A 12,629-nucleotide genomic window follows, 5' to 3' on the forward strand; every position below is an offset into this window, starting at 1 on the left:
GTTTCTTTTATTTATTAGATACTGTAGAGGAATATTTTAGTTTTATTATTTATTAAGGAAATGATATTTCCACCCCTTTATCACAGTCTCCACCACTATTGTTTGTCGTTTCTTGAAAATGAAGAAAACGACAAAAAAGAGAGGTGCAAATGCCATTTTAGGAAAAGACAAAGAAGATGGGCTTAAAATGGTGGAAAAGGGGTGAAGTATATCATTTTCCATTTAATTAACTCTCGATAGTTAGTTGTCAATACTTTTCATTTTCCAATTGGGTAAATGCTAAAAGGAAGAGGTCATTTGTTATTACCCTTACTCTTGAAAGACACTTAGGCCCTGTTTGGATTGAAAGAAATTTTTTGGAAATGTTTGGGAAAGAAGAATTTTTCCTGGATTACTTGCTTTTTCCATTATTTGATTATTACATTAGGGCATGTTTCTTTCAATGTAAAATGGGTGTAAAACAAATTTTACGCCTATGCATATGAGAAGTGAGAAATTATATGGTGTAAGAGCTTACAACAATAAGGCCTTTTGTACGGTAGAAGTCCCACCCTCGACATTTGATCCAAGAGCTTACAACAATAAGGCCTTTCTGAGGAGCTGCTGTTGGATCAAATATCAAGGGCGGTACCCCTACCGTATTGGTGTAAGCCCTTACACCAGATAAAATCTCGAAGTGAAAAGTAACCTTGACCAAGGTTTAAAATTTCGGTTTCGGTACCGGTTTCGGACCCTGAAATTTTGAAATTTCGACCGAAATCTGGTACAAAACCCAAATTCAATATTAAATTTCGGTAATTTCGGTCGAAATTTCGGTGAAATATTAAATTAATATTAAAAAAAAAACAGATTTTTTGGGTGAAATTTCGGAAAAACCGAAATTTCGGCCGAAATAAATGACTGTTTCGATTTTTGGGTGATTTCGGTGTCGGTCTCCACCGAATTTCGGATTTCGGTCGAAATTTAAAACCATGACCTTGACCACAACAATTTAAGTTTTATTTTGTAACCTTCAATTTATATAATGACAAAATAAGCCAATACCTTATTAATATATAATTATCCTCTAATTCCTGGAAATAATAAAACTTTCTAAGAAATTAATTATCAAAAGAAATGTTTTTCTTACAATCCAAACAGGGCCTTAGTAAGCCCAACTTTTGCCTCGTGTACGTGATCAGATCCATTATCCAAACCTTGATCGTAAATCTGGCAAAATTTTGTTTCTGATTTTCTACCAAATCAACTGTATTATTTTACGTAATCTCTATGATCCTAACCATCTTGATCAAGAGTCAGTTGATGAGGGTTAGGATCATCAATCTACAAGTTCTTGTAATTTTTACATTGCTCATATATTAATCAATCTATATTAAGGATTTTTCTACAATTTGAATAGTTCTCAAGAAGAGCAAAAACAAACAAATAGAGCTACTAGGCAGGGGCACCACCTCACTTCGGGCCACACTCTACAAAATAGGGGGCCCCATATTTGATTGATCTGAACCGTCCATTTGTAGTGCCTAAGGCCCAATTCTCCTTTTTGTGCTCAAAGATGAATGGTCAAAAACTGCCAACCGTTCACAGTTAACGACATAAAAAAGGACACATCATCAAAAGCATGAGCTCTCAAGTGAACGGTACATCATCCAAAGGTGGGATCTACTATGTAGGGCTGCAACTCGAGCCGGGTTTTACCCGACCCTCATCGACCCGACCCGAAAATAGCCTGGGTCGGGTTCAGGTTTCATGGGTTTTGGGTCGAGCCGGGTTCAGCATTCAAAAGCCCGCATGAATCTCGGGTCGAGCCAGGTTTGAAGCGACCCGACCCGACCCGACCCGAGTTACATAAGTTATAGTATGTACATTTTTTTCTATTGTTAGTTAAAAGTTAAAGGGATAATTACATTTACACCCCTTCTAGTTTCTGACACATCCACTTCCACCCCTATAGTTTAAAATGTGACAAATACACCCTTGTAGTTTCAATTTGTTTAAGGTAGGCCCCCTCAGCTGAAGGTTCGTCCATAGATTGAAGGGTTAGGATGGTCCAATGGAGCTGATTTTTTGGGCACACCCTATCTATGTCAGGACCCATCAAATGAACTCTTTGGATCATCCAAACAATGTGGGCCCACATTATTTGGATGATTTTTTGGTAGTGTTTGGATTCGGGTAGGGGCCCACATTATTTGGATGATCCAAAGCGTTCATTTGATGGGTCCTGACATAGATATGGTGTGCCCAAAAAATCAGCTCCATCGGATCATCCTAACCCTTCAATCTATGGACGAACCTTCAGCTGAGGGGGCAAACCTTAAACAAATTGAAACTACAGGGGTGTATTTGTCACGTTTTAAACTATAGGGGTGGAAGTGGATGTGTCAGAAACTAGAGGGGGTGTAAATGTAATTATCCCAAAGTTAAAAGTGAAAACCCACGCACCCACTGTTACTGTATGTGAGTGTAATTTCTGCTTCTATGAGTTGAGTTGATTCAAGTGTTTGATTCAGCATTGTTTGATTGTAATTACAACATTGTTTGATTACAGCATTGTTTGATTCAAGTGTGATGTGAGTGTAATTACATCATTGTTTGATTCAAGTGTAATGTGAGTGTAATTTCTGCTTCTATGAGTTGAGTTGCCTTGCCAAACAAGAATTTTCCTTAAAAATTTGCGTCAACGTGAAAAAACCCGACCCGACCCGAACCGACCCGAGATTTATCATGGGTAGGGCCGGGTTTGGGAATCGTAGGTTTTCCGAAAAAAAACCCGACCCTAGATATTTCTCGGGTAGGGTTGGGTTCTCCAAAACCCGACCCGAGTTGCAGCCCTACTACTATGCAACCCGTTCACAATTTAATTTCCACAGGTTGGGTTGGGTTGGGTTAGGGCTGGAAAAGGCAACCTAATTTAATTTCGGGTTGGGTTAGGATTGAGGCCTTGGCAACCCGACCTCCGCCCTCTAATTTTTTCACAACTTTCTTTGAGTTATTGCATTTTTTTTTGTTTGGCCCTAGGTGAACCCAAAATCAACCCGACAACCCGACCCAATTTAGGGTTAGATGGTTTGTGTTAGGGTTGCGATATTTAGAGGGGGTTGGGTTAGGGTTGACCATCCTCAACCCGAGGACCGGGTTGGGTTGGGTTGGGTTAGGGTTGAGGGAATGCTATCTCGGGTTGGGTTAGGATTGGCCTCATCCCGGTCTTATAGGATCTCCCCTACAAAAATAAGGGCTTTGAATTTTTTTTATTTTATTTTTATCTTAAAGCAAGTAAGATTAGTTGGATTCTACTAAGATAGCACATCTTCAAAGAATATACCAAGTGCCATTGATATTTTAATTTTTAAAAACAATATCCTTGAGAAATTTACAAATTTACCATTCTAGAAAGTGGGGTATTCTCTGGGGTTAGTGCAAAATCTACTGATAAAAGTTTCTTTTTTAAATACATGGCTGTCTCTCCACTTATCAATGTCGTGGATTGCCTTTTCTTAATCTATTCCTTAACACTAGTTTCAATGTCTTTACCTGTTTTTTCAAATTTCCTTTTGGAAAATGATATAGTCGCCCCCTTTTCTTGTCCAGTCCACCCTCTTGTAGTGTAAAAAGAGTAGTCATAACCAAGGTTTAAAATTTCGATTTTGGTACCGGTTTCGGACTTCCGAAAAACTGAAATTTCGGTCGAAATTTGGTACTCTCGTTCAGAATTCTGAACAAAAATTCTGAAATTTTGTAACGTTTTTTTAAAAAAAATAAAAAAGGCATTTTCTAATGGCGAAATTTCTAATTTCGCCAAATACCGGTTTGGGTCCCCACCGAAATCCAAAATTTCGGATTTCAGTCGAAATTTAAAACCATGGTCATAACTACACTAAATGGGGTGGGCAAGGGACGAAACGGGAGCGAATATATCACTTCCTTTTTCTTTTATGTAGGGCTGGCTTGTAGAACTGATTAGGTTTAGTGTTGCGCCCAATAAAATGCTTGCTTTTTAGGAGATTAAGGTTTAATGACACATCTAATACCCTTATTTTTCAAAAGGGAGTGATTCTTTTAACTCCTTAGACCACTCTTCTAGTTCATTGAGGGGTATCTTTTGGGACTTTGATTTCTCTTTGATCTTTTCTATTCTATTTTATTTTAATTTTATTCAATATATATATAGAACCCAATAAAGAACCCAAGCTGTTCATCAAGTGGACCTCGCCAATGCTCTTTTGGTCTTTAAATGTAGACTACTGTCCATCCATTGCACTTTATCACTCTTTATCCGTCAACTTCTATTTTCATCATATTATCTGTACTCTATTTTTAAGGCATGGACTCGTCAGCCTTGTATACTATGCAAATAGTGACATTCAACTTCAAATCCAAAAGAACCCCAAAACTTCTGGGCGGGCTTCAAAAGATAGGGCGAAGATACAGTGCTCTTGGGCCGAAATTATGGTCAGGCCCAAGCCTAGCAAGTGACAATTATGTGCACAAAGCCCATTTCCAGGCCTGATAAAACGTAGGTAATTTACAAAATTTAACTGAGTAGAGCATTATAGGTAATGTTTTCTTTGAAGGAATGCTACAGTCAGTTGCACATAATACGTCCCACGACAAATTCAGTTTGATCCATTTAGAAACGAAGTAAGGTATTATTTCACTGTTTTTACAATTGATCCAAAACAAACAGGGCCTAAAAGATGATCAGAGTTATAACAGAGTCGATTGCGATGGCACAATAGATCAACAATGCTGATAATCATAAGACCAAAATAAGGAACTAGAACCAGAATCTTATTCCAATCCCGAACCGATTCCAGCATTCGAATCAGGGGGCAGAACTTACACCAGGGCAGAATTAAAGGGAAAATTGCAGGAATCTGTTTCCTTCCCCCAAGAGGTAGCATTCTGATTCTGCCCTGGTCAGAATGGAATTTTTGTTGAATTTTTTATTTTAATCTTTTTACCATTCAGGTGAGTGGTTAATCAGAATAGGATGCCAATTCCAATCCGAACGCAGCCTAAGAGTGCCAAATGCAATGACCCAATTTGCCTTTAATTACACACCGAGGCAGTTGGCTCTTCGGCATAAAGTCACGGGTATGCTCCCTGTTGACGAGTGTTCGAATCCCGCCTCCGACTTACCTGATACATGTGGTGTGTGTGTCGTTGCGTGTATCCGCAGGGACTAGTCCTACTCCCGAAGGGGGTGGGGACATCCTACGTCAACAAAAATAAAATAAAAAAATTTGCCTTTAATGAAAAAAATTGGTATCATAGAACATCTTCATATGATTATCCATCTTCAGAAGCCATTACAGAGGAGATTAAATAAGGTTATGGTAACCACGTCAAATCAATGACAGCACAAGTGCACACACAAACAATACCAAAAAACCAGTCTTCAACATTAAACTAAAGATCATAGATATAAAAAAAAACCAAGTCTTCAACCATGAAACCTAAGACGACCATAATGGCACCTGCAGAGAGATTATAATATTGAGCATATCATAATGTTGTACTGAAGTGGACTGGATAGAGCCCCACAGTAGACCCTGGCACACATGAATGCCTAAAAACTAGATATCTTCAACTGCGAGAAAGTTAACAGTAACCAAATGATACTAATAGACATACCATAATGTTGTAGTGAAGCGATGTTTTGGAATATAAATGTAGAAGTCTGTTGGTTCTTATCCCATCAAAAGAACCAGGGCCACCATAAAGATAAAAGCAAGTCCTGCGGTATTTAGTGGCAAAAGGGAGCTCTGGTCTTCTTAATAAGTCTATACAGCTGGTCGGTGTGCGCTCAATCACATCCAATCACCAACATAAGCTAAGCTCTTCTGATAAGGAAGAACAAAAAAGAGGAAGAAAACTTAGCTATCAGAAACCAAGCAAATTCATGAAGTGCTATGATGCCAAAAAAAATAATAATATCAGTAAGGGGTAATTTTAATGCAAAAGGCAATGAAAGATACAAAACCTCAAACATCTTGGGTGATGACGATGCAGCGACAATGGTACACCTCAGAGCGCAGCTGGCTTGGCCGGTGCAAGCTTTCCCTGCACCGGCTCGGGTAATTGATTCATTGGTTGCTACTCAGAATCATCATCCACCTCTTCATCACTGACCTCGTCAAACGACCTCATATCGAGTTGATATCGGAGAATACCACCAAACCCTCTACAAAATTGGGAACCCTTTTGAGATTTGTTGGTGACAAACTCGAGAGTACAACCAAAACGCTTGTACTCTTTAGCAAACCACTCCAGCAAGGATGATTTATCTTGAACTTCTAATTCAGTTGGGAAGTTGCTCACATTGGCTTCCTGTTCCTTATTCAAATGTTTGATGATCTTCTCCCCGGTGCTGCTATTCTTTAAAACGTATCTATCGATGTCCAGGTTCTCCCACACTATCAGCGTCTCAACAGCTCCCATCTCCAGAGCCTTCAACGTGTCATCCACTCCAAAAACATACTTGCCAGTATCGTGGCTTATTTCTTCAAAATACTTCCCAATCAGTTTCCTTTCCTGAATGAATTTTACATTCGATAATATATCTGATGACAGTTCTATGGCCTGATTAAAGCCATTATCTCCTCCATAAGAAACATCAACCATATTAAGTATCTTTGCCTGGAGGCGGGGATCAAGCATATCAGATTTACTCAATTCCGTTTTGAAATCGGCAGAACCAGCCAAAATCAATCCTGCTACGTTCGGTTGACTAGTAGCAGGATTTATGAAATACTGAGTGGCAAGCTCAGATGCCTTCCTCACATAATTGTGGCGTTTCTCCATTCGAATTCGAGCAAATCGCGGGCCCTCCTCTTCCATGTTTCTTTGGAAGATCGACAGTGAACTTATGAAGCACCTCCCTCGTATTGCCACTTAAAGTGCCAAAGAGGGTTCCATTTCCATCCATAACAATGATCCAAATTTATCGTCGGATTCTAGTAGTTCATTTAAAGCCTCTGTATGGAATTTATTGTCACACAGATAAAGTGACATTTATGGGCTTAAAAGGCTCAGAGGCATAGCTGAACTTCTTTTCTTTTCCATCTTCAGTCACGATGGTCCCCGTGTATAACACCAACCCATTTTCAGGAACCCTAGTGTAAAGCTTCAAGTTTTGTTGAGCAGAGGTAATGGCACCCAAAACAGACTGCCGATTAACTCTACTCTTAATGTTGGAAGCAGTTCCATATTCGTCACCAAGCATCTTGGTGACACGGGAAATTTGATCACGTAGTGGAATGATCAGAGAGATCATGCTAGTCCCATTGCCTCTTGCGGATTCCAGTGCCTTGATGAGTTTCTTAGTCTCCCATATCTTGATATTGTTATCAGTTTCATCACCATCTGCCATTGCGATAAAAAGAAAACAGGCAATTTTACCTGTACCACAAATACAGATGCTAAGAACCTGAGATTCAAATAAATATGCTGCATCATAAACTGGGGAATCAAGAGAGTGCTAAAAAAAAGCAGGCTGAGACTAGAACACACGCACTCAAGAGCTTGACATGTGACAGATACAGTTGAATAACACGTACCACACAGGTATTTTGATGACTTCACTATACAGTACAATATCGTGAACAAGAGAAGTTGACAGATAGGGGCTAGAGTAGATCTCAAAATCTGCTCAGTAGTGCAAGAATATCATAACAATGTTCTTAATATTAGCATTGTCCTGTCTAGCAGGATCTATCTCATAAAAATGACAAAACTGAGGCTTCTATATGAATGGATGTAATACCCGGCCCCACCAGCGGTCAATGAGGAAGATGTATCTTAGTCGATCGAGGATCGTATGTTACGCTATGGTAATCAGAGTGATCGGATCATCCAGATCAACGGCTACAAACTTAATGTTGGTGGTTAGATCACCCAGGATCATCGAATTGACCGGATTGTTCAGAACAAGAACCAAAAGTATGTGATTGGACAGTTCTAAGACCTCAATCAACAATTAGACAATGTCAGAACTTTGATTGGGCAACCAGGTCCCTTAGATCACCAATCCGATAATCAAGATCTTCGATCCAACTGGCATAGAAATATCACTATTGCACTCGGAATCCCATTCACCATGGGAATAATAACAGCTTTATATGTTGGTATATAACTGGGAATATTAAGATTGAGTTGAAATTCAACTAAAAGAAAAATGTATATTTGTGAAACAAACTTATTAAGACATTAACTCAAGGATTTCAGACTGCATTCTCTTTGAGATTATCAAAATCTAAAGTAGAACAAAGTAAAATTCATTGTAAATATTTACCAAAAGTACTGGACTTTGGTTTTTTGTAAGTTCCACTCAAATATCTGCAACCTTATGAGTGAAGCTATTCATATTTACAATAACATGAATATGTGAAAAAACAACAACCAAAGAAGAACCTGAAAGGGCAAAAAGGTGGTGATTACCAAACAAATCTTCAAGAGATAAGTTGATCTCTCAACAAAATAACCCACAAATATGCAAAAAGGACAGTCGACCCCATTCGGAAAACCCCTTATGATGGAGTCTAATTTAAAAAAAGTCATGGCATATACTACAAAGTACAAACCTTATTTAACAAAGAACTGAGCAGTAAAAAGGAAGTAAAAAACTGGCAAAATTCCAAGGAGTACTTCCAAGGACGCCTTGATGTCCTTTACCAAAGCAGCGAGTGGTAAAAACAAAAGAAAAACACAGTTAAAATTGTAGTTTATGAGAGAAAGAGGAAAATTAAATTAAAATAAAAAAAATGTTACAAACCTTAGTAAAAACAAAAGAAAAACACAGTTAAAAAAACACGCCTTAGGTTTTGTTTCTTAAATACTTGCTTTTTGTTTTTTTGGACTCTCTTGGGTTGAAACAATTGCGTTTTGAAAGTAGTGTAAAACATGTATTACGTAACTAAAACCTCCGCAACGTTCGGATTGCTGGAATCACGAATCAGAATCGACATCATATTCCGATTCCAAGTATGATTCTCCCTTAAACAGAATGAGAAAAAATTAAAATAAAAAATTTCATTAAAAAAAACTCTAATAAAAATTCCATTATGATCGACCCTAATAAGTGACCAACTAACGTGTTAATAACAAAGCTTATTTTTTGATAAAAGCACCCTCATCTTTTTTATAAAATGACCAACATACCCATACATTAGTAAACATATCAATTTTATTTAGGGAAAAATACACTTAGACCCCCGTGGTTTCTGACACATTCAACTTAACCACTAATGTTTAAAAAGTTACAAGTAGACCCCCTGTGGTTTCAATTTGTGTAAGGTAGACCTCCTTAGTTGACGGGGTTCGTCAACAGATTGAAGAGTTACAATGATCCGATGGACCTATTTTTTTTAGGCACAACCTATCTATGTCAGGGTCCATCAAATGAATGCTTTGGATCATCCAAACAATGTGGACCCACTGTGTTTTTTGTAGTGTTTGGATTCGGATATGGGCCCACATTGTTTGAATGATCCAAAGCGTTCATTTGATGGGCCCTGTCATAGATAGGGTGTGCCCAAAAAATCAGGTCCATCGGATCATCCTAACCCTTCAATCTGTGGACGAACCGTCAACTGAGGGCCCTACCTTATACAAATTGAAACCACAGGGGGTCTACTTGTAACTTTTTAAACATTAGGGGTTAAGTTGAATGTGTCAGAAACCTTAGGGGTCTAAGTGTATTTTTCCCTTTTATTTAAGTGGGCAACAAGACCGTGTTTTCATATCGTTTCCTGAAAAATTATAGAGCAATTGAACATTATTTCTCAAAATTTTAAAATAAGTAAATTAGGCATGAATTTTTGTAGGGAAATGATATCAGCACAACCATGTTTTGATATTTTCACTAAGGCATCATGTCTTTTAGTATTTAAAGAGCTGTGAAAAGGTTATTACAGTCCCAAAAAGCTCTCAAAATACAATTAATTCAGAAAAGACAAGCTCACTTCCCATTATTGTATTATGGGTTTTGCTAACGAGTGCATTAAAAGCTCTCTTTTTTAGATGGCAGTCCCTCTTTTCCCACGTTTCACTAAATGCCCCCTACTTTTGTCAACATCAAGAAAAGATTAAAGCTTTAGAGGGGTGTCTATATCAAAAACAGCTTTCTATTATTAGCATAGTTAAATAGTAAGAATGGTTGCTTTGATATCGACACTCCTCAAAAGCATCTCTTTTCTTACCCCTACCTATAATAGAGTTAGTATAGGAAAAGACATGCAAAAGGGTGGAAATTCAGGGAAAGGGGTAGAAGAGAAATCATGTGATGGGTGGCCATACACCCGTATTTTTCAAAATGTACGGTTTGGCCCACTCCATAGGATGTTGCAAACCATCCATTTGTTGGGCCACAATGTAAATAGGTTGTGCCCCAAAAATCATGTCCATAGGCTGATCATAACCCTCAGATCCATAGGATGATCCTGAACCTTCAATCTATTAAAGTTTGCTATGGATCGGAGGGATATGATCATCCTACGGAAATGATTTTTCGGGCGCAACCTATTTACGTTGTGGCCCAATAAATGGACAGTTTGGATCATCCTATGGAGTGGGCCGCATCGTACATTTTGAAAATTACGGGTTTATACTGCCACCCATCAGCCCATCACAACTAGAAAAAATGGAAAATAATGACAATAGATTTTTGGTCCATTTTTTTACTTTTTACAGCCCCGTCTAGTGCATTTATGACTCATCTTTTACACTAAAGATCCAGCTATATATATATATATATAAAGGGGGGGGGGGGGGGGGGGTCAAGTGCCCCCTTCCCTCGACCCCCCTGGCTCTGTTCCTGGACTCACCTTTCACTCCGGTAGAAAACTCTCGTAGAATATGATCCAGTTATCTATATGGGAGACCCACTTTTGTTTTGATATGGGCACTCCTCTCTTTAATAGGTAGGGGTAAGAAAAGAGAGGCTTTTGAGGAGTGTCGATATCAAAGCAATTGTTCTTACTATTTAACTATGCTAATAATAGAAAGCTGTTTTTGATATAGACACCCCTCTAAAGCTTCAATCTTTTCTTGATGTTGACAAAAGTAGCGGGCATTTAATGAAACGTGGTGAAAGGGGGCTGCCATCTAAAAACAGTAAAAAATAGAGCTTTTAATGCTCCTTAATGAGTGCCAAGGCACTTGTTAGCAAAACCCTTGTATTATAGTCATGTTTGGTAACTGTGATTTGTTTTTTCATGATAAATTAATTTCTCAAGTGGTGAGTGTGGGGTCTGGCAAAGGAGAGATATGAGAGGGCATGAATAATGTGTCTATGGATCTTGCTAATGTGTCTAGATCCTGTCCGTTCAGATTTGGATGTTCTGGTCCATTAACACCTCTAATAAAAAGTAGGGGATTTGCTAGAGTCGATTTGCTAGAGTCCATCGCAGAAGGCATTTTGCGGATGGCATGTTGCATCTGAGAGCAGCCACCTCATGAATGAAGACAAAATCTGCTGAAAAGTGAGACCGTGTGGCTGCTTTCAGATGCAACAGGCCATCCGCAAAATGCATTCAGTAATGGACGCTAGCAAATCCCATAAAGTAGAGAAATATACGTGAGAAATGGGAGAGCAAACGATATGAGAAAATGCATCAAAAATCAAATGCAAGATATCAATACAAGCTAAAGACTTTCAAAAAGTTTGTGTTATCTAGAAGTAGACCTCGCAAGAATTGACCCGGACCCGTGGGTCAAGCCGGGCCATTACTGAATGGGGCACCCAAATGGAATAAAGTAGTTTTTCCGTAATTGTCATATTTCTGTACTTCTTCTTTGTAATTTCTGACGTAATTGTCATATAAAGGTACTCTTTTCGGTACTCTTTTCCATAATTTTTCTACTTTACAGCACTTTTTCCATAATTTTCCTCCAAAACTTTAGTACATATAATTGGTAGCTTCTTTCAATGCTTATTATTACTAGCCAACTTTCCAGAAATAGTATTTCCTTGTAGTTTTCACTATCTGTCAACACATACAATTGCAAAGGATGGACGAGAAGTAGCCTTTGGAGAATGTAGCTGGCAACATACCTATTAAAATCTTGAAAAAACTAAAAAAACAAAAATTCATTAAAAACACCAGGTGATCTGCGGGTCGGTACGGACCGGGTGCGGGTCCAAGCTTAGTGACCCGTAAAATTTTCCGGGTCATTTTGACCCGGCCCGTTTGACCCGGACAGGTACAGTCCGGGTCAGGCCCAGCCTGGCCCAGCCCGGCCGTTTGCCAGGTCTACATAGAAGAAAGGTTGCATGTTGTGGTGCTGATTTTCCCCCTTTGATTTAGGTCCAAAAGGAGTTTTGACATTAATTAGATCGAAGGTTCCGAGGAATAAGAAATGGCCATAACAGAAGAATATGATTCACATTTTCCAATAGAAGAAGTTAAGAGGAAAGCTCTCTCTTTGACTAATTAGCAAATTAATTAATCTACATTTTCATGTGGATGTGAATTAGAATACAAGTAATAGACAAACACTTTATTAGCCCTCATTTGTTACGGAAATTGTTTTCCAAAGTTGAAAATTTCCCATATTTTCAAGAAAAATTGCAAACCTGCTAGACCTTTGATTAATTTTTTTCTATAGATTATTATTTTTTCACCTCA

General features: G+C 38.5%; 1 pseudogene; it reads right to left on the minus strand.

Moving 5' to 3' along the window:
* Positions 1–6,099: 6,099 nt before the first annotated feature.
* Positions 6,100–7,375, minus strand: LOC143862384 (eukaryotic peptide chain release factor subunit 1-2 pseudogene; annotated as a pseudogene).
* Between the last annotated feature and the right edge of the window lie 5,254 nt (positions 7,376–12,629).

Source organism: Tasmannia lanceolata, unplaced genomic scaffold (assembly GCF_043159265.1).
Source record: "Tasmannia lanceolata isolate RefF3 unplaced genomic scaffold, GAP_Taslan_0.1 ptg000037l, whole genome shotgun sequence".
Lineage (NCBI taxonomy): Eukaryota > Viridiplantae > Streptophyta > Magnoliopsida > Canellales > Winteraceae > Tasmannia > Tasmannia lanceolata.